A 25,090-nucleotide genomic window follows, 5' to 3' on the forward strand; every position below is an offset into this window, starting at 1 on the left:
CAGCATCAATAAAGGTGCCTAATCAAGGTATTCATTAAAGTATACAAAGTTAACTTAACAGGAAAGATCAGGAGTATTATTACATTTCCCCATTAAACTAATGTAATTTGGTTATAACACAAGTTGTAATTAGATGATATTATTTACTGGTTCAATCTCAAAATGTCTTATCATGCTTATTTTTATTATGTTACTACGCAGCATAGCAATTGACTTAGTTTATTTTATTAAATAACATTCTTCTCAGTGCATTTAAAAAGGGACAACGGCCTATCTGTTTCCTTAAGCAGCTACTATGCTACAGTTACACATAATACTTTATGTGAAGTTTTCAACCAGTTTCAGAAACTATCACTCAAAATTGCATGCACTCTTTGTGCTCATATCAGTCACAGGGGAGGCAGTTATACCGCTTGGGGTGTTAATATCTATTGCCACTCACAAACTGGGGAAAGATCTGCATTTTCACTGGTTAGCTGTTTTTTTCTTTCTTTTTGTATTTACAAAAAAGCAATATAGATATTTCCATTATCATTTAAAGAACTATTGATGAAAAACTACAAAGCAACACTTTATCATTCCCTTAAATGAAAATAGAAAAAAAAAATCCTTTCTAACTTATAATTTGTAATTTCCTGTCAAGGTACTTTCTGACTTTTCCAGTGACGATATAGTCAATATTTAGAACACAGAAAACGTAATATATTAGATTCCAGTGGCAAATTCACAGTGCCCCAACCTAAAATCTGGATATGGCTGACTGGCACAAATGAGTCACAGCCCGTTTGCTAATCCTGGGGCTTTAAGGCTACTGCCTGCTCCACCAAGTGTCCTCAGTGTACGCTGCGCGCACCACCACCACTGTACAAGGCAGCCTCCAAAACAACTGCCCACACGGACGCTTCGTTTCAGTGACTGGTAGGGGCTAAACACCATCACAGCCACTGCCAATAGCCTTATACAGTGAAAGGAGTTTTTAACCTTAGTTTAACATCCTGGAGCAGAGATCTAATCATCTGAGATCACAGGAAAAGACATACAAGCAAGTTGAAATGCATGCAAGCTGTACAAAATAAGTCTTGAATACAATTGTGCTTTGGCAGCACTTCTGATTTTTCTCACTGATTTTTCTCTTTTCATTTCATCTGCAACTTTTTCCTTGCCTATTTAGTGCTTCAGATAGCCAACTCTGCATGTTGAATCCTCATCATGTTCTCCGTACTTGGCCTCATCTGACCCCCTAAAGTATTGATGTTATTTAACATGGTATATTCATTAGAAAATCAATAAAGACAAAAGATTTGAAGTCCAATCTATTGATATGGTTCAAAAACCAGAATGTCAGCAAAAAGGTTATTCAATGCCTAGCTAGAAGGTACCCTAGGAAAAAAAANAAAAAAAAAAAAAAAAAAAACCAAGCTGCTTCTGTTATAGAGGAGGAATTTTCTTCCCAAGATCTTCAGCAAACTAAAGAAAACAACGCCTTATCTGATAGCTAACATAGGATGCACATATACTGTTAAAAAAATAAAATAAAAATGTAAGAACAGATATTCCCATAAGCCAAGGTTGTTCAATATTCCTACATTTCTTTCTAGCTCAGTACAAAATGTCCTAAAACTAACTGTTTTGGTCACAGAGGTAAGATGAGTTTAAAAGTTTCCATCTGCTCTACCACATTGATTTTCTAATGCACATAACATGTTAACATGAATATAGTCAATAGTTCAGCAGACCAGACAAATCAGTCCAGAAATGCTGAAAAGATTATCCTGACGTTTCACCAATCAGTGAAAGTGTGGCCTAATGTTAGAAGATTTAAGAGATTTAATTTAATGTCAAAGGATTAAATTTTATACTGTATTACAAGTTAAAAATTTTATAAGCAATTATGAGTACTATAATGCTCTAGGAAATACAAAAAACTGAAAATAATAGTATTGAGAAAAAAGATATTTTAAGTTGGGAACAATGAATCAACAATAAAATATTGGGAAATGTCACCTTGCACATATCACACAATATGTGGAAAAGGCAAATAATTTGAATGTTAAGAGACCAGTAAAAAAAAAAAATGTAATAAATCTTATCAGAATTCTGTTCACCTATTCAACTACAGTATTTCCTGATAATCAGGTACATTTATCTATGGCTTGTCAGATACACTACTTTACTGTAATATTTTAATTTCCAAAATAATGAAAAAGTTCATGTTAAGATTTTCTGTCAGAAGTAGTTCTTTAAGAAACATCATCTTCTATTACAAAATTAACAGAAAAACATCTTAATCTAAACACAGATGTTACTCAAAACAGCTATTTAGGCACCAAGGCCAATGTTTACAAAAAATAAAACACACTAATTGACTGGCATTCAGACATGAAGCTCTAGCATATCTTCTTCTGAACGCGAACAGAAATTTCATTTATTTCAACAGCCTGACAACATAAAAAAAACTTCATGGCCTGCCTATGTATTAAAGTAGGAATAAGATACTCCGAGTATCATTTATTACCAATTCAGTTTTGCAATTGAAGTTCTTCTTCTTGATGGAAGTAACTTCCCTATTGTCACCAAGCTCGGAAAAATATTATAGTTTTAGTATTTATAGTTTTAAAAATAAATTTTTGAAATAGGATTTATCTGATTTTACAAACTTTTCATAATCTTAAGAATCCAAAATAGCAATACAATATCGTAATCTATAAAGCAATGAATTCAAGTATTACAAGTCCATGAAATTCTGCAATTTTGGAGGCTATGTCCATTCAAAAACTGATTTCACCGAGCACATGGTTAGGTCCAAATTGTGGAGGTAGTGGTCTGGGTTCATTTTGGTTGAAAGATGTGTAAACCTTCAGGAAATCTTAATCTCTATTTTTCCTCATAGTATATGATCGTGCTCACACTATAGTCTTGAATTTCTTCTCATGTATTAATGCATTAAAAAGTAATGAGAGAAATTTGCTTATAATACATTTATTTAATGGTTCATTAGCTGCAGTGAAAATACTAATTACTCTCATGTATTATTAAAATCACACTAGTAACACAAAGTAAACGATAGTAACTACTAAAACAAAGATTAAGTACATGTATTTACAATGGAACACTCTTGTTGCCTGAGATACATGCACAAGTCTCAAGCTAGTACCTAGTTACTAAATTTAAAATAAAGAAAAACTTTGATATCAAAGTTTAATTTTGAAGGTTTAATTCACTGAAAGTGGCTTATGTCATATATTGGGTGGCTGCATGTATCTGCAATTCAAGCATTTCCCTTACTACTTCATTGCAACATTGCTTCAACATTGGTCTAAATTCAACTACAAACCAAAGTTAATTAATGCTAAATAAAAAATGAAAACAAAAATCTCAAATACTTAAAGTACTACTGGTTTTCATTTTGTCTCATATCATACAATTGTAATAAATCTACTAATAGATTTATTTACATGCATTCGTAAGTACCAGGTCAACATCTATTTACTTCAAGTTTACGGACAAAGACAACAAAGAAGCTGTAACTAACTGAAATTGAGTAACCATTAACATGATTTTTTTTCCATCACTACAATGCTTAAAGAAAAATCTGAAGTCTGTCATATTGATGTCCACCCTCAGTCCTGCTGAATAAACAGCTTTTTCTTTCTTTTTTTAAAAAAAATAAAAAAAAAAAACAGACTGCTTCTCACCACTTCCTTTTTCCTCTCCCCTTACTCTGTAAATAAAATTAAATAACCTGTGGTAATCTGAGGTGTGGGTAAAATTTCTGGAAACATTTGCTGTATCATTCCTAGGATAACTGAAAAGATTAGGTAAATAGGTCATTAGTCATATTTCAGTAAATACACCACCATATTAATTCACAAATTGAGGCAAATACAGCCCTAGCTACAGTCATTCTTGGAGCAACTTGTGAAGTTCAAGAAATGGGTCATAAATCTTTATTTGTATTTTGCCATGAGCTTTGCTATAGCAAATTCGGAACAAGTTTTTGATTATTTATGCTCTAAACACCCCAAAATCTGAAACTTCAACTCAAACCTGGTTAAATTCCTGTAATAGTCCCATGTATAAGAAACTTTTCGATCATTCAGAATCAAGAATACAAACACAAGCATATATAGTATCTAGGTCTTAAGATGATTATTTTGCCACATGGTAAGGTTGTTCATCTATTATTACTCTTCTCTTAAAAATATATTCATCATAACAAAAAAAGGCTGATGATTTACTTAGAAATACAAATGTTTTTCCTAAAGGTATCAGAACTTGCCACTGCATGTGATCACCACTGCTACTCAGAATGGGTATCACAGAAAGTGCAAAAATAATTTTTACAAAGCACATAAAGATTGGTAAGATTTAGTCCGTAGCTTAGCAGAGGTATGCCTATACATAAATTACTTATTCACACTAGCGCTAGCAGAATTAAAATACATCTACTTTGTACAGCTCAGACAAGTAATTTCAGACATAGGTTGAAGGTGCTTAATTGATTGCTAGCTAAAAAGTTGAGCTTTACTTTAACTTGGGCTAAAAAAAATAGTTTGAGTTTATTCCTCCCTTCACTGTATGAGTCACAGGCCACTCGTTGTCATGCAGTCACTATGCAAGCAGAAAATCTAGATCTGACAGAGAGCCAAGCATACCTTAGTTTCATCTACGAGCCAGCAGAGTTTTGTAAAAGGCTTTACAAGGCCTGTAGAATTACGCAGTTATTTAAGCAAAGACTTTCTAGATTTCAGAGCTTGTGAAGATTAGCACCATAGATAGATCAGAGAAATCTATGGCATCTCTCTAAGCAGACATCTATATAATGCAATCCACATGAAAACACTAATCCAATTATCAAAGAACAAACTTCATTTATATTTCTGGATACAATTACCTTTGAGAGCCAACTTTTGTATACTTCAGGGAGAAAAAATATTTTAGTAGCTTTTAAATATTCCCTAAGTCTCAACTGTTTCCTAAACTCAATATTTAGATGAAGTCATCATGAGATTTCCATACCTTCCACTTCTTTTAATCAAAATGCAAACTGGACACACATTTATGGTCATTTAACAGAATCAGTCTTTTTCAGGAGTTTTAGTTAACTAAATTCCTGAGCTTTATCTGCTCATTTCAACATAGCATGGCAACAGCTTTTCTTGGGACATCCCTTCCTAGGTATCTTTCCCAGATTAATTCTAACAACCCATATTCTTATGGCAACAGACACAAAACGCTCCCTTCGAAATGCTCTAAATGACGTGAACTTAGTCTCTTTAATATCTATAATTCCCCATTACTTCAACTGCTNGGGGGGCCTTGCAAGGAGTTTTCTTATAAAGAGATTGCTGACTATTTTCTTTCTTTTTTTGCTGCAGAATGACTGTACGCTTAAAGCTCAGACCCTCCACTACTGCTCTGGTTTGTCACAAATACAAATTCTGCAGTCACTGCAGAGCCAAGTCATCTGTTTTAGCTTTTTTTTCTGATAGACACAAGGATTCAGAATTTGGATTTAATTTATGGCATTATTACATACCAAAAAGCATAAAGTAAATAAATTGCTATTTTACTCTCTTCTTGCTGTTCATCAAGCCCAGGAACAACTGTTCCAACTCTGTGTACTACACCACAACTTGTGTTTAGTGATCTCTGGTAAGAAAAAAATGGACTTACACTGATGCAATCCACGTGCTCATTCCCTGGACTAGTGAATACAGACAGACAGGCAGCAACTTGCTCACAAAAATTAAATTATGAGAGTCAGTGATAGACAACACCCATTCATAAGTGATAGGTATTTAAATTCTTTAAACATACTACAACAAAGTATTGATAAACTTGAATCTTAAGAGTATCACAAATGGTAAGTTACTTCCACAGAAAGTAAGTATAACATATAACTATGTAAACCAAAGTACGCCACCACTCCAAAATACTGCGCAAAGTATGGCCAAAGGAAAGCAACCGCTGGAGAATCCTAATCACTGAAGGTTAAAGTGTCCGTCCTACTTGGATCCCCATTCCCCACTCTGTTATCTCACCAGGACTGGTACAAAAGTGACACCCACGTATTTGCTTCCAATCCCATACTTGTCTCAGTAATCCACATAATCTGATAAAGAGGAAGGACAACAGACAGTCTGGAGGACAGAGAGAAAGCAAAGGGTTATTATATCATGAAATAGCTTAATATCTGCACTTCTACAAGCTTCCTTAGAAATTTTGCTTAACTGAATGCTGTAAATCCAATTCTGATTCTTGAGATATTGCTGTAGTTTGTACATAATTTAATTTCAGTATCTGGCATAATACAAATACAGTTGACACAAGAATCAGATTCCGGGTGTTTACAAAGGTTGTTTAATGCCTTTATTGCTTTCTTACAGATGAGAGCTCCAGGCTGCAAGGCCAGTAAGTCTCTTTGGACACTTGTGATGTGTGTCATGTCACCTGGCAAATTCCACTTCTTTGTAAAGTACCCATTGTTGGAAAACACTTATTTTAACACTTTGTTGTATGCCTGCCTACAAAGTATCTACCATCTGAGCTCTTACTGCATTTTTTCCTAAGGACTTAATCAGAAAGAAAAGAAGCCCAAAGAAATCGCTCGTCTTGCAAGTGAAAACAAATGATCAAAACCTATTTATCTTAGCATTTCCTCTAGAATTTTGCCTTGCTTTGCCTTTATGAGTATTGGAGAAAAAGTAGTACTAGAAGCTAGTATATGCATAGAAAAGATTTCTTGATGTATCTGTTGATGTATCTGTAAACATTTCTCAATAACAGGGAATCATTCTATCAAAACAAAAATTGTTTTTAATGAAGCTATCTGCGTTGGAAACTTGCTTCTTACCTTTTAGTAAACAATTTGTTGCAGGGCTTTCACTCTCTTGTCTTCTAATTGACATTTTTATATCTAGAAACTGTTTTTCTCTTTCTTTGAATATATTCTGTCAGATAAGACTTAGATACAAAACAAAATTAACCTGGCTGAATCTCTAATTTGATTCTGTTGATTAAAATACATACATATACATATATATATATATATATATATGTACACACACACACACTTCGAAGATTCAAACTCTTCTGTCAACAAAAATATCTCTGGTTACTTTCAAATCTCTTCTATAGATACATTTTGCAAAATAGAATGTTTTCTTGAAAATTAATTCATAATTTTAGAGTGTATAGTTCATCAAAATCCTTATCTCCCAAAATGTTGAATTCCTTTGCTTACATCTTCAGCACTCTCTGAAGGTGCACACACACAAGGCAAGTTTGGTATCTTGCAGATTTGAATGCTAAATCCTCACATGTATTACAATTTACTTTTTTAGAAACTGCCTTTCTCTTAGTCTGCCCCTGGTATTTATAATTTTTAAATATGATATACTCTAGAAAAGGGGTTTTTAGAGAGAATACATTCAAGTTATTTATTGAGAGCATTAAAATGAAGAGGCAGATTTACATCCAGAATAGATAAAATTCCCTTAATTTTCCTAAGAAAGTCTTCCTAGGCATGTATCAGATTTTCAGGCAAATTACTGACCAAGAGAATTAGCTTTGGGCAAAGCAGAAATCGTTTGACATTTTACTATGATAAGTTTTAAAGAAATACACTTACATTACTTTGGGTTTGATTTCTGCATCTGGAATGCATATCTAGGATATAAAATCATAGTTGAAATCAAGTTATGGTCATTTCCAAAAGCCTGACAACATTATCGGAAGCAAAACATTTGCTTCTAACAGGAAAAATCCAGAAAACAGAGTAACATCACATCCACTTACTGACAACTCAGCTGTAGTGTCTGCTAAACAACATCTCACTAAATGAGACTTTTTCATCAAGATCTTTGTGGCTAAGGAGTAAGTTTGAAGAAAATATAAAAGAAAATTGATTGCATAGTGCATTGAAAACCTCTGTAAGCAACATTTGTAAGGGTTTTTAAAACCTTACTTATGTTCATGGCATTTTATCTTTTTCAACATAAACATGAGTATATAAGCTATGCACCTAACTCCCTTAGTTTCCAAAAGCATTGTTTGAGTTACAGCTGAATGCCCTGATATATTTACATAGATTTTTCTTTAGGTTAAAATATAGCAGATACAACATAATTCCAGCACTGAAAGGACAATAGATTACCCTACAATGGTAGTTAATTTAATTTAAGTTGTGCAGTAAATTCTGATGGACAGGTATTATTTTTCCTATTTAAGAATAAAATGCCTCTCTACCTAGTATAATGAAACCACATACAAACATATGCACACACAGAACAGTATAGCATCCAAGTACTTATCAATATAAAGCTTATGTTTTGTAATTCTCAAATTCCAAAGTTACATACAAGATAATGACTGATTTCAATCAAGGGCATCAAACTCCCTATACCTGTTTATAATATGGTCTCTAAAATCATATAAACTACAAAAAGCCTGATGTTTGAAAATGCTTTGCATTTTTGTTTTTAAAAATTTTTTTTAAATAGTTCTTCACTTTGCATTTTCTTCTATTTTGTTATTAAATTTTTCCTTTATTATTAAATATATTCATAATGTATCCTGAGACAATAATTAGCCTTATACAACAAGCATAATAACAGCACTGAATAACAGCCACATTTGTAGCTTTCCTTTCATTCACCGTGCGGTGACTCCATCCTGTGCAACATGCTCTAGGTGACCCTGCTTGAGCAGAGGGGTTGGACTACACGATCTCCAGAGGTTCCTTCTAACTTCAATCATACTGTGACCCTGTGACTCCAGATTTACGTTTGCATATCTTCAAATTACTTCAAGATAAAAAACAACAAGCATTTCAGCAAGAACTCATACAATACCAACCAAGACTTCTCATATTTCATTATTTCTTAAAGTTTTTTTTCCTCCTCATTTCTGGGATCCAGAGAGGACCAAAAAATCACTTTTCTACTCCTGTACGTACTCTTCCTAGTATGGAAAACAGGTTCCAGATTAATAGCACAGTCCGAAAACTCTAGAGTAAAACTTGAAAAAAATATCATTGATTTTACAAATCTCATACTTCATTACCTGAACACATTAATTTGATACATAGTGAATGATCTCACTGGTCAGAAAACAAACCCCATTAGAAAAACTGTCGGGGAGGGAAAAAGTCTTCATTTATTTCATTTATCTTACATTTACCAACTAAAATGACTTTTGTGCACTGAGTTGGGGAAACAACACTATTTATAGTGGTAAAATAAGCAGGCATAAGATATTTTATTTTCCAGGACTCTTAATGCTTTGGTACCATTTGTTTTGGCTGAAATTGGGTGTCAAAAAGCCACCACAATAATCACACTATAAATAGCTCTGAAAAAATATTAGATTTTCCTATATATTTACAATAGTACAAGTACTGAGGCATCAAGTCTGTTTCTCTTAAAAAAAAAAAAAAAAAAAAAGCACTTATTGAAGTCAAAAAAATAGGAGGAGGAAAAAGCAGTGCTTGAAAAGGCAACAAAACTAAGAAGAATTATGTTAATTTTGACAATATATCAATTTTCTAATTACTACAATGTTTAACTGGATCTAACTAAGTCAGTGTTTAATCCAGAACATGTGAACTGTACAAATTAATATAGTTTCTAATCACATAGAGGCTGCATTGTATATAGCAAGGTATTTCATGCTCTGTAGAGTAAAAAACATAGGTCAGGACCCATAGGCTGTCGTATAGTGACACTGCTGTGAGTTTAAACTATTCTGCTTTTGGGAAGAAATTAAATTTTTCATACAAACCAATGATCTTCAAACATGATTTCTTAAGAGTAAAAGGAGGCTGATACCTAACGCCTGATTGGTGTGAAAATCATCTCACCATATGCAAAAATCTTTTCAGTAGAAAAGCAAGTAGAAAACACTAAAGTTCCACTTGCTTGTTAATGGAAGTTATGATAGATCAGTAAAAAGTATAACTGATGTCGAAAAGCGTCAGTCACCAATATATTCTGACACACACACACTGCCTTCCTTTTTCTAAGAGGTTTGCAGTCAACTGGTTTAACTGAACAGCCTTTAAAGACAAACCAGGCTCATCTTTGTCTCTCTCTCACCCATACTGTTTTTCTTCTAGTGATCTCTAACTGCAGCTGTCTCACTGTGATTTGAATTAATTTGCCAAGTAACTGATTAGGTTTAAAAGAGAGGTTTATTTAAAAAAGAGGTTTAGGATGAGCTGAATTAGAAGGCCCTTACATGGCTTCATCTCAAGTCTTGCAGCTGCACACTGAATGAACAACATTTTAATAATGTTGGAAATATTCTGAATAGAGTAACGGTGTCTGCCTACCTCTGGTCTTACCGCCACCAGCTTACCCTTGCGACACAGCTGTCAAAGAGGGTAGGGCAGGATATGAACATGGGTTCAGAGTCTGTACTGAACTATACCACTTTGGGAAGCTACAGATTTCTTTAAGTAATTTTCTCCTTGAAAATCTAAGATGTGGGTACTCAAGTCAATAAACTCTGATTATATAACCAACTTTGACAGGAGGTATACTGTTCTGTCCTATAGCACACAGAATTTTAGTCTGATTTCTCTGGGGAGAACAGCTCTAGAGAAGAAACATCTCAAAAACAGGTGGGTCTTCATGACAGTTAATACTGAGGCTTGCGCCTGAAGTTCTGCTTAATGTTTCTCTCCCCTCACCATTTGTAAATGTTTATGCTGAACATGCCTTGTACCTGTGCAGATCTGGCAGCAGATCTGGCAGCAAAATCTTACAGGACAAATAATGTTATGTTAGGGAACATATTTTAAAGATTTATTTTTCAAGAGAAATTGGAATAGAAAAAATATATACATATTCCAAATAGATAAAGCAAGTGGAAATGAGAAAAGACTAAGTGTCCAATGGGACAATATATCCTTTTGTATAAGAGAAATAGAAAGGCTAAGGTGTAACTCATCCTACATATGTAGTTTTGTTTTTGCAAAGAAATATCTTAACACAAATTCTGGAGAAGAAACAAATTCAGTTCCCACTTTTTTCCCATGTGAAACTAGAATAAACATGAGGTCATGGGACTTGACATGTTGGCTCAGATGTTTTGACATTACTAACCAACCTTACCTTGTATTGCACCACAGGGCATCCCTAACTGAATGAGAACACCAATATTCTCCATCCAACCACCTGTTTGAGCAAATAACTGCAAGAGTTGTGACTCAGATTAAGAAGCCCAAAAGAATATATTCTTGTCATGCTAGGCCACACCAGAGTTTTAACAAGAAATGACAGTATTTACTGATTGTCAATAGTGTTGGAACATCACTATTATTACTAGGCTCCATAGATTAAAACAAAGTCTTCCTATATAAATCTCTGCTAGTTACTTATTAGAAAACTGGGAAGGGTAAGGAAAGTGTATTTAGTAGAGTATGGAAGAATCAAACATACGACCCAAAAGGCTATGACTGTTTATTTGCTTGGATTTATTTTAATTTTTATTATCTGGAGCAAGTCACAGTTGTTGACAAATAGCAATTCTGGCATGATGTGAAAGAAGAATGTCAGTGTAACGCAGAAAGCACGTAATCGTATTTCAGCGCTACCTTTTATTTCTTGGGAGTTTTTTTTTCTTTTTTTTTGAGAGAGAGAAAGAAAAGAGAGTGAGCAAGAGCAAGCAAGAGAAGAGAGCAAGCAAAAAAAAAAAGAGAGAAATGCAACCTTATAATACCATAGGCACTTCAGTCACTATGTATATACACACTATTTACAGTTGAATATTTGCACACAATAAGCAGTGTATCCTCATTTAATCAATACTATCCCTCCAGACAGCAAGAACAATATATACAGTATCTTTTCAATAACATCTTGGATATGCATTAAAGTGTAACATCAACAGATGCTTGTGCAAAATGACTTTAGCCCTGACTCCTGGCCACATACTTCATTTACGATCTTCCACAATCCTTCTGATCATCCAGAAGTGTATGTGAAGCCTGTGAAAGATCAAAGACTACACAGAATATACTACACAGAAATTTTCAGATATGCTGTTTACTAGTGATGTTTCTCTTCGACCTGAAAAAGGGAATTTGTCAACCTCTTCTACCCTCTTTCATCCTAACACCCTGAAACACTTCAAAACTAGTCATGGATGATGGCAGCCTTAGGCCTGCCTTAACTTCAGCCAAGTTCAGCCAAACAATATAAACCAGCTCAGAAAGATGGGGGACTAATAAAAGTTTTGTCAAATAAGATGCATTCAGATCCAGATTCCTATTCCTCATCTGACTCCAGTGGATGAAATACTGCAATCTAGATAACCTGCACTCTGTTGAATGTTCAGTTTAATCATGGGGCTACATATAGGTGGCAAAATCCTCTTCAGAAGACCTTACAAGACCATCTTTAATTACTAAATGGAAAAATTGCTAAAGAATTGGAGAAATACATTATGAACCCAATGAAAAAGATGACTTTCAATAGACTGATCATATACACCAGGTAATTGTTTTGTGATAATAATGATTTTAAAACTTAATGGAAAATAGAAACCTATATAAATAGTGAAAAACATTTCAAGTTCAACATGTTCCCATGAATAAGATTGTGTTCAATTTTCTCAATAGAGAAATGCATAAAAAAAATCTGACTACTGATAAGCACTACCAATGAGCAACTCTTAATTCGAAAAGTGCAATTTTACAGGTGAAATAGGAGATTTCTGCTAATTTAATCACTGCATATACACTTACTCCATTTGCAGACTCTTCCGGTAGGTTTCATTTAACCCTAAAACACTGCCAAGTCTAATTTTGATCTTGAAACAATGGCAGAACAGACTGCAATTGAAAAACATAAATTGAAAAACACAGGGAGTGCATGCAAAAATAAGAAAGGTATTTAATGCACCAGTAATAGTAAAAATTCACCCACTACTTGACGTGCAATAAAAGAAATTCCCACATTTATCAGGGAGTCCATAAGAAAGAGAGGGAGCGAGTAAAAGAATAACTGGAAAAAAGATGGGTCTTATCTTTTTCCTTTGTTTGACTAACTATTCAGATATCTTTTCTGTGATTCAAAGCTTTCAGCCACTTACATGTTAAAAGTACCACACAGTGCTGGCTGGCTGCTTACGAGACCATATGACACTAAATGTAAAAGGTTTTCCTTTGCACTATTCAGACAAATATTGCAGTACCTTCTGGAAATAAGATGAAATTAAGCATACTGCTATTCAGCCACTAAAATGAACAGGCTTTCCAATCTATCCACTCAAAGTAATTTAAAGCCACTTCATTACAGCATTGCATTTTATAAAGTAATAATATTATGAGTGCTTCTCGTTAAACTATTACATTTGTCTTCCCTCCCCCCCCCAATTAAATCTAGTTATTCACTTATAAAGAAGAGACTAGCACATCTTAGAATTGGGACAATTTCAGTTTCAGAACATTTTTACAGTTCCTTTCCTCAGAACATATTTTAACACTTCAAGTAAAATCTGCTCATGTGAAGATAAAATGCAACACCAGAGCAGCATGAACATGTGCAAGGTCATTGTTCTTCGATGATTCAGAGCACTGCAAATTATTTGTCTAATGTGCAAATTGTAGAGCTGTTAATGGTGAGATTCTTAACGCTTTTAGATTCTACAAAAGTTGATCTCCAGCTTTCTTGGTCTATTGGTAAACAAAATGCAGTCAGATCATTTTAGTGTATGCTTAATATTTTCAGCTATATATAATTTAGTCCCAAAATAGACTATTTGGGGGAGGGGGTGCATTTTCCAATTCTAATAAAGTTTAAAGCCTCAATTTGTAAACATAAAACTAGAAAACAAAAGAAGGAATGCCTTAAACATTGCTCATTCTGAAGGATAATGGAAGAATGAGGCTCTTAACAATAACAGGCTCTGTAACTATGTTAAAAAAAATAATAGGCTCTACAGATACCTTCCAAACCTCAAGCTCTCATTCAAAGCAGACATTTAACCCCCCAATCTTAGTGATTAAGAAAGATAAAAATAAAAATCAGGTATTACAAATGTAGGTAGTAACAAATGACAGAAATCAGTTTCTCCAAGAGGAAAAAAGCTACTAACTTAATTGAAGTCAGTTTCATTCAGTGTATTTCATTTAAAACACCAAAGTCTGCATGTTTCCATACTAAAATCAATCATGTATACAATAGCAGAAATGGTTCAAGATATGGATTTGCATCAAGATAAGAAAATGCAAACAGGCAGAGGTACAAAATCAAGAGATTCTTAGCTGTTGGTCTTCAGCTTAGAAGAAAATACAGGCTCTGCACTTTACGAGCTCTACATAATGACGAGCGAGTATTTCAGGTCTTAAGGCGATACCAGCATATGAACTGACAAGTTGATATATGTTAAACTTACTCTTTCTGAACATGTTAGAATTAAAATATTGGAGAAGGTAGGAGAGGAGTCATCCACAGAAAATCTGATTTTGCTGCAGCCTGAAGGTCTAAAGCCAAGTTGATAGAAACAAGGTTTTGTCTACCAGTAAAAATTAAGTATCTATTTCTATAAACCAAAAATGTGATGCAGTCTTACATGTTCTTTGCTCTTGTTTATCTATGAATCTACTAATTCTAGCTAGAAACAGAAAAGCAGACCGACAATCAATTTATTCTAAGCTTTTCAATTATTTAGTTACTTGATTTCAAGTGTGAATAGTCTGAAGATGACACAAGAAATGTACTGGAATGGAAATAGCTGTTGACAGACTCCTACCTATGGGAAACAGGAGACATATCTACTGTTTCAGGGTATTGTCATGAAACAGCAGCTAAAGTCTCCAGAGTCTCTTTCAGGATTCCAGGAAAATACTAGAAGGCTCAGAAATTCTTTTCTCTAAGGTTTTTATTAAAACAAATTCATTCAAATTCAAACACTCCAATAAACAAGCAGGCAGAGTTACAAGCCCTCAAGATACTATTTTTTCTTCACAACCAGTGTGTTCCTTTAAAAGGAACATATATCCTAGAAAAAGTATTTAAATAATTATCAATTGTAAAGACCTGTCATTTAAAAAACTGTTGCGGCTAACCAATGAAAAACAATCAATATTAATTTCTGCACCTATGTACTAAGCAAATACGTTGAAACAAGTTTCCTTTAACAGAAGCCTGGTATACGCTAGGCTTTCGAAACCAGCCGTTGGGCTTCCAGATGTGCATTCTAAAAAATATCCAGCACACCAGTCTCCACATGTCAGTTTGCCAAGTTGTACTGAAATATGAATGCTGTTACTTTTGTAACTGAAACAAATTATTTTCTTCCAGGAATTTTATCAGATAAGAAAAAAAAATTAGTAAATTTTCCTGAGAGCTAAAGTGGAGTACAGATAATTTACTGCAATTCACAGAGCCACTGAACACTGTTAGCCTGCAAAATGGGCTCTGAGCAGATACTTTTAGGTTTTTTGTATTCCTAGCCTCCTTTTTTTTAATTTATAAAATCAGTGTTTCAAGTTTGTGACTTAGTAAATCCTATTGCTTGAAAAACAAAGTCTTTTCGTTTCTTTAGGGAGCTCAGAACAAGGAAAAGGTGTACAGTAGACCCATCTCAGACCTCTGACCAACCTCACTTCTAACCTCCCCACTCATAACAACTACAACCCTGAAAAATTAACTACTGGCTTTGAGTGCAAATACGCTTTTAATAGTTCACTTAAACTACTTTGTCCACTTTAAAGGATAGAGATTGAGTTACAACAATAAGTTCTAAGGGCAACTAAAGTGAAACAAAACAGGAAAACCCCAACAGAAGAGAGCAAGACCAAAGAAAACTGTTTAAAAAAAATGAAAAACAAAAAGCACAGGTATTAAAAAAGACACATAACTTTTATGACAAAGCACATGATGATCACCACTGAAGTCAGTTCTTTATACATTTTATTGCAGCCACTGACATCTCTCAAGCCTCTGACTTCAGCTTTTGGTCTATGCCCTTCTGAAGAGTGGCAAGCACCAGCATTACTACTCAGAGTAGGGTGTTCTCATACAGCCAGGTAGCTGAGATTATCAGGAAAGCCGTACTTGAAAATTGCCATGCTGCTGCAACAATGCAGCCTAATCTGAAAATTAACTTCAAACATGACCACACAGCGTGTTCAGATCTTTAGAGCCTCTGAAGTAGCAACTTCTGTTTTGCTACATCAAAAATGAGGTCCAAGCACAACAATAGGCCAGATTTGGGGAATACAAGATTGTTCACTTAGTCAAGCATGAACTGTGTAAGTAAAAGCTGGTATGTAACAAGCCACGTCCCATACATAATTAAATAACTTCTCAGAGTAGAATATGACTGGAATCATAAGACTGAGATTTAAGACACATTTTTAATTTCACTGACTGTTCCTAAATGTCATTTTTCTGAGAAGATAAACATACACACACACACAAATGTATAAAATCCTGCTTTCGTGCACTCCAGAGACTCAGGGTCTGCCACTCAAGTGATCACAGTTCACAGAGGAGTAAGAGCTCCCACGTTTTTGGGCTCCCCCACACCATTTCCTCTGGCAGCAGGGCCCGTGTGCAGAGCCTTTCAGCTGCCCAGCCAGCCAGACGCATCCGAGCTGGAATCTTACCCAACTGCGAGGAGAACGAAGAAACATTTCAAAGAAAATTGAATATTAATATGCATAGAAGTAAACCACTGAAATAGGCATTAAACAAAACTACTTTGTAATCAGTAGGATATTTTGCTAATAAACAAATGTTTACTGTCCTACTGATTACAAGGCATCGCTGCTTGCTTATTCTTCACTGCTTATTTTTCAGTTCTGCAGTTGTACAACGTCTGGCACAATGGGGTTCTGATGTCAGCTGGGGCCTCTGAGCACTATCATCATACTGATCTCAACACAAAAATAAAGCGACAAATATCCTCTCAGTATGAGCAACTAAGGAATCCAAGTATATCCCACTTCCCTGCATTCTGGCGACCTCCTCACCTTGACTTCCTAAAGAGATTTTAGAAGTATTTATCTATGGACTAAGAAACAACATCTATTTATACTTAAAAGACTTTCATCCAAGATTTCATCCAAGATTTCCAAAGTATGTTTAAAAATGATTCCAATAATAACAAAGTGCAGTGAGAACCACCAAGCCATTTTGCAGGTGGGTTAAAGAAAATGATTTTCCACACACTGTCCTATCATTAGTGGGAAAGATGGAATCACGAATCAGTTTCTATTATGAACACAAAATGCAAGGAAGTCTACTTTTAACCATACCATATTTCATTAAAAATTCCAGCTAATACATATTGCTCTGTCTGCTGTTTCTGGTAGTTTTTTATTAATGAATTGCATTGATATAATGAATATATAATGAAAAGGTAAAATATACTTACTAAATATTTGACCAGAAATGTGCTTTTAAATAATTTAATTAGGTAGAAGCTTTCTCTACATCAACCCAGAGCGCTTTACCTGTATTAAATGAATGTTTATAATCTTCTTTATGTGAATATATGTTTGTGTAAATAAAATCCTTACACTAAGTATAATGCAGAACCATATTCAGGGATAAACAGTCCTGCTGTCCGCAATTTTAATGAATATTAAGGAAAAATCAGCGATAACTCAGTATAATTCTGAAGTGCACTATCATGCATCAGAATACTTCATCCCTGTCTGTTAAAGTATCTCCACAGGCCATCTGTTTGGATGACATATATTCAGAATACGGAAGTGCTGCCCAATAAGGGAATTGTTAACAGCAGCTCTGAACCAAATTTGTGCTTAAACTGCCCAGAAATAAAGCTATAAGTGAAAGAGAGGTAAACCTGATCAAAAATACTCAAAATCCAGACATTCGATGAACTCACCTCTCATGCACATTACAACTCCATTTAGAAGTCATATGCATATATGCCCAAGAGATGAGAGCAAAAAAGTGTTTTGAACAAAAATATTAGAAATAACATAAAACGTGAGGCTCTGCCACAATTGTGTCTAAATAGGTATTATTTCTCACCAAACTAAGTGCAAGTGAGCTTAAAGACCAGGTACAACTGGCCATATTAGACAGCTTTAGTTTATACAGCTTCATTTTTACTTTAGCACTCAACACCTAACACAGGTTCTTAGAAGTAACAATGTTCTGTGCTTTTGATGTATGCAATTACTACAATCTGTCCCCCAATAAACCAGTGATCTGACATCGCATATCAGCTCATAGAGCTGTTTAAGCTACATTACAGCTAAAGCTAGCAACTGATTAGAGTTAGTAGCCAAAATCGTGAGGCACAGTCCAAGAACAATATTCTTGCACGTAATACCAAAATGAAGCAGTATGGTATATTGACTCTTTGGCCAGAGCTAAACTAAACACTATATAGCAGTATCCAATTGCTGGTTCTTCAAAATGATCCTTTCACTTGTTGCTTTTTGAAGCGTTAATTTCTACGATTTAGTTGGTCACAATTTTTATATTCTTAAAATTTGATGACTTTCAGGCAGAGCCCAAAGCCAGCTGAAGACATTTGTTATCCACAAAGACTTTCTCAAGGCTTGAATAATCCCCTTTGTGGACAGTTATTCATTTTACATGATACTGTTCTGAAGCAACACTGAACGGTATTACATTCTTACATATGTGAATTGAAAAAGCTGAAATTGAAAAGGCTTGAGTCAACGAGAGATTAAGGACACAAAAGAGAAACTTATGCTGGAAGAATAAAAGCCAGAAACTCGAGAAAATGCTGTCTGAATTCCATCACTCAAGAAACTGAAATATGGAATATCATGTATGTGGGGTTTTTATTTTGCAATTTCAATGAAAGTGTTTGTTATTTTACGTAGGCTCATATTTCTCTTGTTCTGTCTGAAATAAAGGATGAATGGTTTAGCCTTTCCTTTGCAAAATCTGTCTCCTTATGGAATTAGTTGCTATACAATCCTTGAAGGACAAACTCTAAATAAGAAAAGCTCTTTGAGTGTACTTTTAGCCAGGAAGAAAAATCCTGATTCTGCATCGTAGTCCTCTGAATCACAGAATTTTACATCAATATTCAGGAAGTGAACTGAGAGACTGGGAAAAACATAGCACCTGCAATCTGAACCCACACCCAGAGGACCTAAAAGCTGATGCAATGATCCAGTGTTTGGATTACAGTACAGTAACCATGAGGAAATCCAGCGGAACCTTTATTACTTTAGCATGATAACTGAAATTTCCGTATGTATTGTATTAAAATAACAATAGCCGCACATTCAGCACTATTTCGTAATGTGATCAGAGGAATGTTAGATAGTTGTTCACTTCACAAAAATAAAGGGAAGAACACTACAACTTAATTCTCAAAAGATAAGCATATTCCAAATGCAAATATTCATATTTGATTTTCAAAAGCTACAAACATACAGATATAGATTCAATAATCTAAAATGACATAATTACTTTTCTACTAAATGGATGCTGCATTATATCTGCCACAAGGCTTACTTATGTTTTTCTACTGTTTTGAATGTTAACCTTGCATGATAAGCAACGTTGCTGCAAGTTAATCACTGACTCTCAAAATTCTGCAACTGCACTGTTTGCATGCTACTCATAATAGCCTGTCCTTTCATCTGCATTTTGCACAACTACTTTCATGGCAATTTTGCATATTTCAAAAGTTATGTAAAATCTGATGCCCCTACAAATACAAAGCCCCCAAACAGAAATTAGTATATACATAAGTAGTAAACGTGTATGTGTTTATAGATAGAATATGGCAGACTGCTATACATAAATCTAAACAGATTATTCAATTTCATGATCATTTACTATACTACAAATCAAAATTACTACTCTATTTTGAGTATGAACATCACTGCCTGACTTTGGATCTCTGAAAGCCTTTCAGTCAAATATTAGTATTATTTGTAATGCCAGGAGGTATTTGTTAATGGGTCATAACAACTCTTTAGCATTTATCAATAGTAGCTTGAACAACATCTACAGTCTACATACTTTGGTCTAGTGGACTTCTACTTATTGCCAGTGTAAGCTTTTCTTTCTCTTCTGAAAAAAAAAAATAAGTTTTCCACAAATATCCTTTGACTATCAATTTAAAACATACATTGAAATAAATGTCTATCCTCTGTTTGAATTATTTCTGACAGTGTTCATCATACCTGCTCCATTTATTTCATAGTATTAATTTAGGTTCTATTTTCCAACAATTTTGCAGCAGGTATTTTATTTATTATTTCAGTGTATTAAAGTAAAAAAAAAAAAAAAAAAAACTTGATCAACAGGTAGAACAGGGTTTTTTTCCCCCCTCATTTTCTTCCTATTTCCCAGATAGATTTATTTACAGTGATGTATTTATTATTGCAACAAATAATCATTTGTTACAATAATAAATGTGCACATCTGATATAATTTGATACAATGATAATAATAAATCGTGTACATTTAAGATCAAATCAAAAATTCTATTATATTTACAGAGAAAGTTTAAGATACAGTTTCTCCTGATGCTATAAAGTCCTGCAAATTACTATTTGACAGATAAGACAAATGTAATAAAAATTTGGAAAGCACAAATACAGTAAGCACATAGATTTCACTGGTGGTAATCTTCAGAATTTACTCTGAGCATGTTTGGGTTCAGCCAAGTATCTTGCTTTCTTTCACAGTGGCTGTTTCCTCTTTTTTCATAGAGAAATTTTGAAATCAGCTGAAATCAGTAAGTGGTTAGGAAATCAACACGTACCTAGAATCAAGTGTCAGGTTTCCCTGAGTCACCACATTCTCACCACCCAGATAAAACTCTACATGTTTTGTCTACTCTCTCCACCAGGAGCCTGCTTGTTCCCTCAACCCACCCTGTCCTGACCCTTTCCTGTAAAGCTGTCTCCCATCATAGAGTAGTCAGCTGGGCAAAGTTGCACCCTGTTCTTTTTGCTATTCATTCACTTTTTCTTTTTTTTGATTCCACCATCATTTGCAGCAAGACATTCTCATCAGTATTTCCTTTTATATGCTATGCTACTGTTTTTGTTCTGAATACACACATTCATCTCAATTATACTGTATAGGTTGTCTGTAAGAGCTATAGAGTAAGGACCAAAAGTCGCTCTCCATTAGTTCTCCACACATCCAGTGTTCAAAAGCAGGAGCCAGAACTCTCCTGCATAGGGGTAATATTGCTAACCGTGCTCACTGACTGCCCAAAGCATGGAGATGGCAGGAGTCATAACTGATTACTTAATTTATTGCCTTTGAAGGCATGGCTTTCAATCCTTCACCATAAATCTCAGCACTCCAAGTGCTGAGTATCTGGACTTTGCTGACTACCATGGAATTTAGTTTGCTCAGAACTGTTAAAGACAATGACAGCATTTTGGAAGTTTGCTGTAAAATTCATAGCAGGAAAGTGTAGGCACACCCATGTTTGATCAATACATAGTTTGTAGTTGAATTATGTAAAACAATTTTTTTTTTCTTTTACCTCTCCCTGGATGTGTTTCTCTGTCTTGATGAGTGCTATGTACTTTCCTATAGCCTATTAGTAAAAGATGTATTTTCATCAAGTTTGCCCAACATCTTACTGAAAAACTAGTACGGGCACATAAGTTATCAGACACTACAGGCATACGGCAGTAATAGCTAATATTAAGAGGAGAAAATTGTGTAAGAGATATATAAGAAAACAAGGTTAGAAAAGCCAGTTTTGGATATGCCTTAAGTATATACTTTAGATATATACTATGTAACTTAGCTCTACATAATAAAAACACTGAGAGCACTACACAAAGAAAGGAGAAGGCTTATTAGAATTTATTTTCTCCACTCCTCCTTAAGTTGATGCTTAATGTTATCAGGCCAGGGATAAAATATATAATAATTGCTTTTCATATCACTGCTTTTGATCAAAAATAGCCTTCTGGTTGTAGCATAATAATTTAAAAATTATAATCTTATTAGATGAACATAGATACATGAAAAGGAATTAATAATAGCACTGTATTTACTATTATTTTTGCAGATATGTATGAATGAGACTGCCAGTTCTGGGTATTTATTTGATAGATTATACAAAGAAAAGGCCAATTTTGCAGACTTTTTCAACTGCCTATATTACTCCCCAGTGTGAAATTAATTAAGAGAGTCTTAAGACAGCAATGGTTTGAAGTGTGGAAGAGTAAAAAATGTCAGGGATACTGGGATTTCAGCAAAACATTTTACTTACCTGACAGTCTATTGTTTTTAGCATTTCTGTTCTTACAAACTCTAAGGAATAACATGTAAACCTTAAGTTTACAAAAAACATTAAACAATGATGAATTTTAATACTGCATAATCAATAGTTACTATACTATTACTGAAAATTTAGATAGAAATACGGCTTTCAATGGCTTTCTTTAATCAGAATATATTTTTCCTGATCACTGAATCACACTAATCAAACTATTTAGGTGAAATTTTACACAATGACTGGCTCTGCCTCTTTATTTCATCTTGGGCCTCTAAACATACTTCACTGAGGCCAACGTACACCTCCACCCAAGGAGACGGTTGTGTTTGGTGAGGGGGTTATTAAAAAGCAGCCATCAAAAAATTACTTATATGGAAAACATTTGACTTACTCACACCATTTATGTCAATATAGCATCTGAAAAAAGATTGCTCATCTTATTTAAAAACAAACACTCATTAATCATGGTAACAACTGTTTATTAGATCCACCTAGATTTCCATACTCTCTCTACTTTCTCTCTTTTTCAACCCCCACACAATTCTGACTGTCACTTTGGGCGAGCCCTGGAATCACCGTGGACAACAGCTGACCAGACAGACTGTTATCACTAAACACACAGCACAAAGCTTGAAAAGTTATAAGCTTCGCATGCATTAACTTGTGTTTTCTGCCACTGGGACGTTATGCAGGAAGGGAACCATCTTCGAACACTACGCTAAAATACAAGTCACTCTAGAAGGCAGTTTCTGAAAATGTAAGATTTCAACTGGTCATAATTCCGTAATTCTGGTTGCAAGACTTGAATCAAAAAATGTAAATTGTCCCTTAATCTGATCATGAACTATCTCAGCAAACTGCACTGAGATACCAAACATCAAGGAACACATGGTGGGTTTTCCATTCCCGCCGTGCAGGGGCATGGGGGAGCTGGTTTCAAAAAGGCCTTCCAGTCAGTCTGAACGCTAGTGAGGCATGCACTTGTTTTCTACTCAGAGTGGAAGTGAAATCAGTGCGACTTAGGTCACTTTCACAGAGCTCCTGCACAGGGACATTTTTCCTTCAAAGTTCTTCCCCCATGGCCACATACATGTCCAGACTGCAACCAGCTGTCTGACATCCTTCTTTCTGATTGCTTCTTGTCAGGCAACCATGAAAGTCTAACTCTCCCACTGCTAAAAGCAATCTTTATACTCTTTTCTTTAGTTTCCCAAATACCTGTACAAGAATAACGGCACTTGTATTTCAGAATTTAGCTGAGACACAGTAAGAGCCTCCCAGATTGAAGCAGAACTCCCTAGAGCTTGTTTATATAAGAATATTGAAGTGGAATAACTCAAGACATGAATCCAAACTGGTACAGCAAAACCAGCAGAAAAAGATAGAGATGTTTTCTTATCACACTGACAATAGCTTATGAAAAAGAATCACCTACACAAAAACAAGTAATTCTTATACTAAAAGTCAGTGTATCCACCTATGCACATTGTACTGGTTATACCCAGCTCTCAACATTGCTTTTCTTTAACAACCAGTTGTTGACCAGTGGTGACTAGTTTATAACCCTGGTGCTTCTGGTATCATCCCGTGCTTCAGAATGGTCAGACTGGGCTCTATCATGCTACAGGAGAAGTTACCTGCAACATTTGTATTTCTGCGCTGTGGTTGTCTAAGAGTAAGTCTGCCAATCTACAATTTCAGGTAATTTCACCAACTTGAAATCATTTATGTCATTTTTACCTTTGTCAAACTTCAGTCTTGGTGAGTTTCTCCTCGATAAAAAGCAAATTATGGATTATAACTTTCTGCAATCAACTCTCCTTATGAATACAGTAAGCCTCACCAATTTTAGTAGCATTATCCAGTCTTGTATCTAATTGTTTTAAATCAGTTAAAGTTATCAACCTTTTGCAAGTTTCCTTCAACTTATAATTTTGCCTATTTTCTGTAATATTAATTCCAAAAGCAAAGATATAGGATACATTCTGCAGTACCCAACATTTTAAAATTTACACTTTTCGACTTGCCTGAAACATGCCAATATTTTTATTTCATCATCTTTTACTTCAAAGATCTTTTACTGCATAAAGTTGCTTTTAATGTTTCTGAATTAAAGACGGAATTTTGTTTTAGTTATCTATTCTTGATAGACAACTTTCTCGTTTTGTTCTGCTTACTCGGACTGCAACATTTTGAGTTCTTTGTAATTACTCACACTGAAGATTTAACTCAAGTAATTTTTCCCCGTTTGTTTTTTATGTAATGTGTAAAATGGACTTAAACATTTAGACAAAAATACTACTTTTGTGAAACTTCTGAACAGTGCCACATTCATAGATTTCTCCTTAAATCTGTATTACAGAAAAAACATTAGTGTTCAGTTCTGCTCACATATTATGTTACCTTATCCATATTCTTTTGTTCCCTGATATTGAAAGCGGTAGCCTTAAAAGGAGTATGAGGAAGTCAAGAACCAATCAGCCTGGAATTTCTAGTATTATCATAGGATATTCTTTGAGAAATCCCACCCTCAGCTCATCAGGAAAGGCTGGAAAGCATCCATTATCTTTGGAGCATCTCCAAACCCAGGCTTAAGCTACAAAGGCAAGTTCAGCCCCTAAAAGGAAATTTTCCAACCTGGGAAATTAACTTACTCTGGCATCATATTTTGAGGTGATACTATAATCATTCTTTCCTTTGCACAATGTGCGGTTGATTACGAAGTCTGGATTACAAGGGGAAGAGCTGACGGCATTGCTTATCTTTACAGACCGCAGCCAAGAAGGTATATCCTAAATATGAAAATTACCAAGATTAATGATGTACAAAGAACAGATGAGTCCAGCTACATTAGAGT

The sequence above is a fragment of the Rhea americana genome, unplaced genomic scaffold (assembly GCF_003343005.1).
Source record: "Rhea americana isolate MKP2758 unplaced genomic scaffold, rheAme1 scaffold_6, whole genome shotgun sequence".
Classification (NCBI taxonomy): Eukaryota; Metazoa; Chordata; class Aves; order Rheiformes; family Rheidae; genus Rhea; species Rhea americana.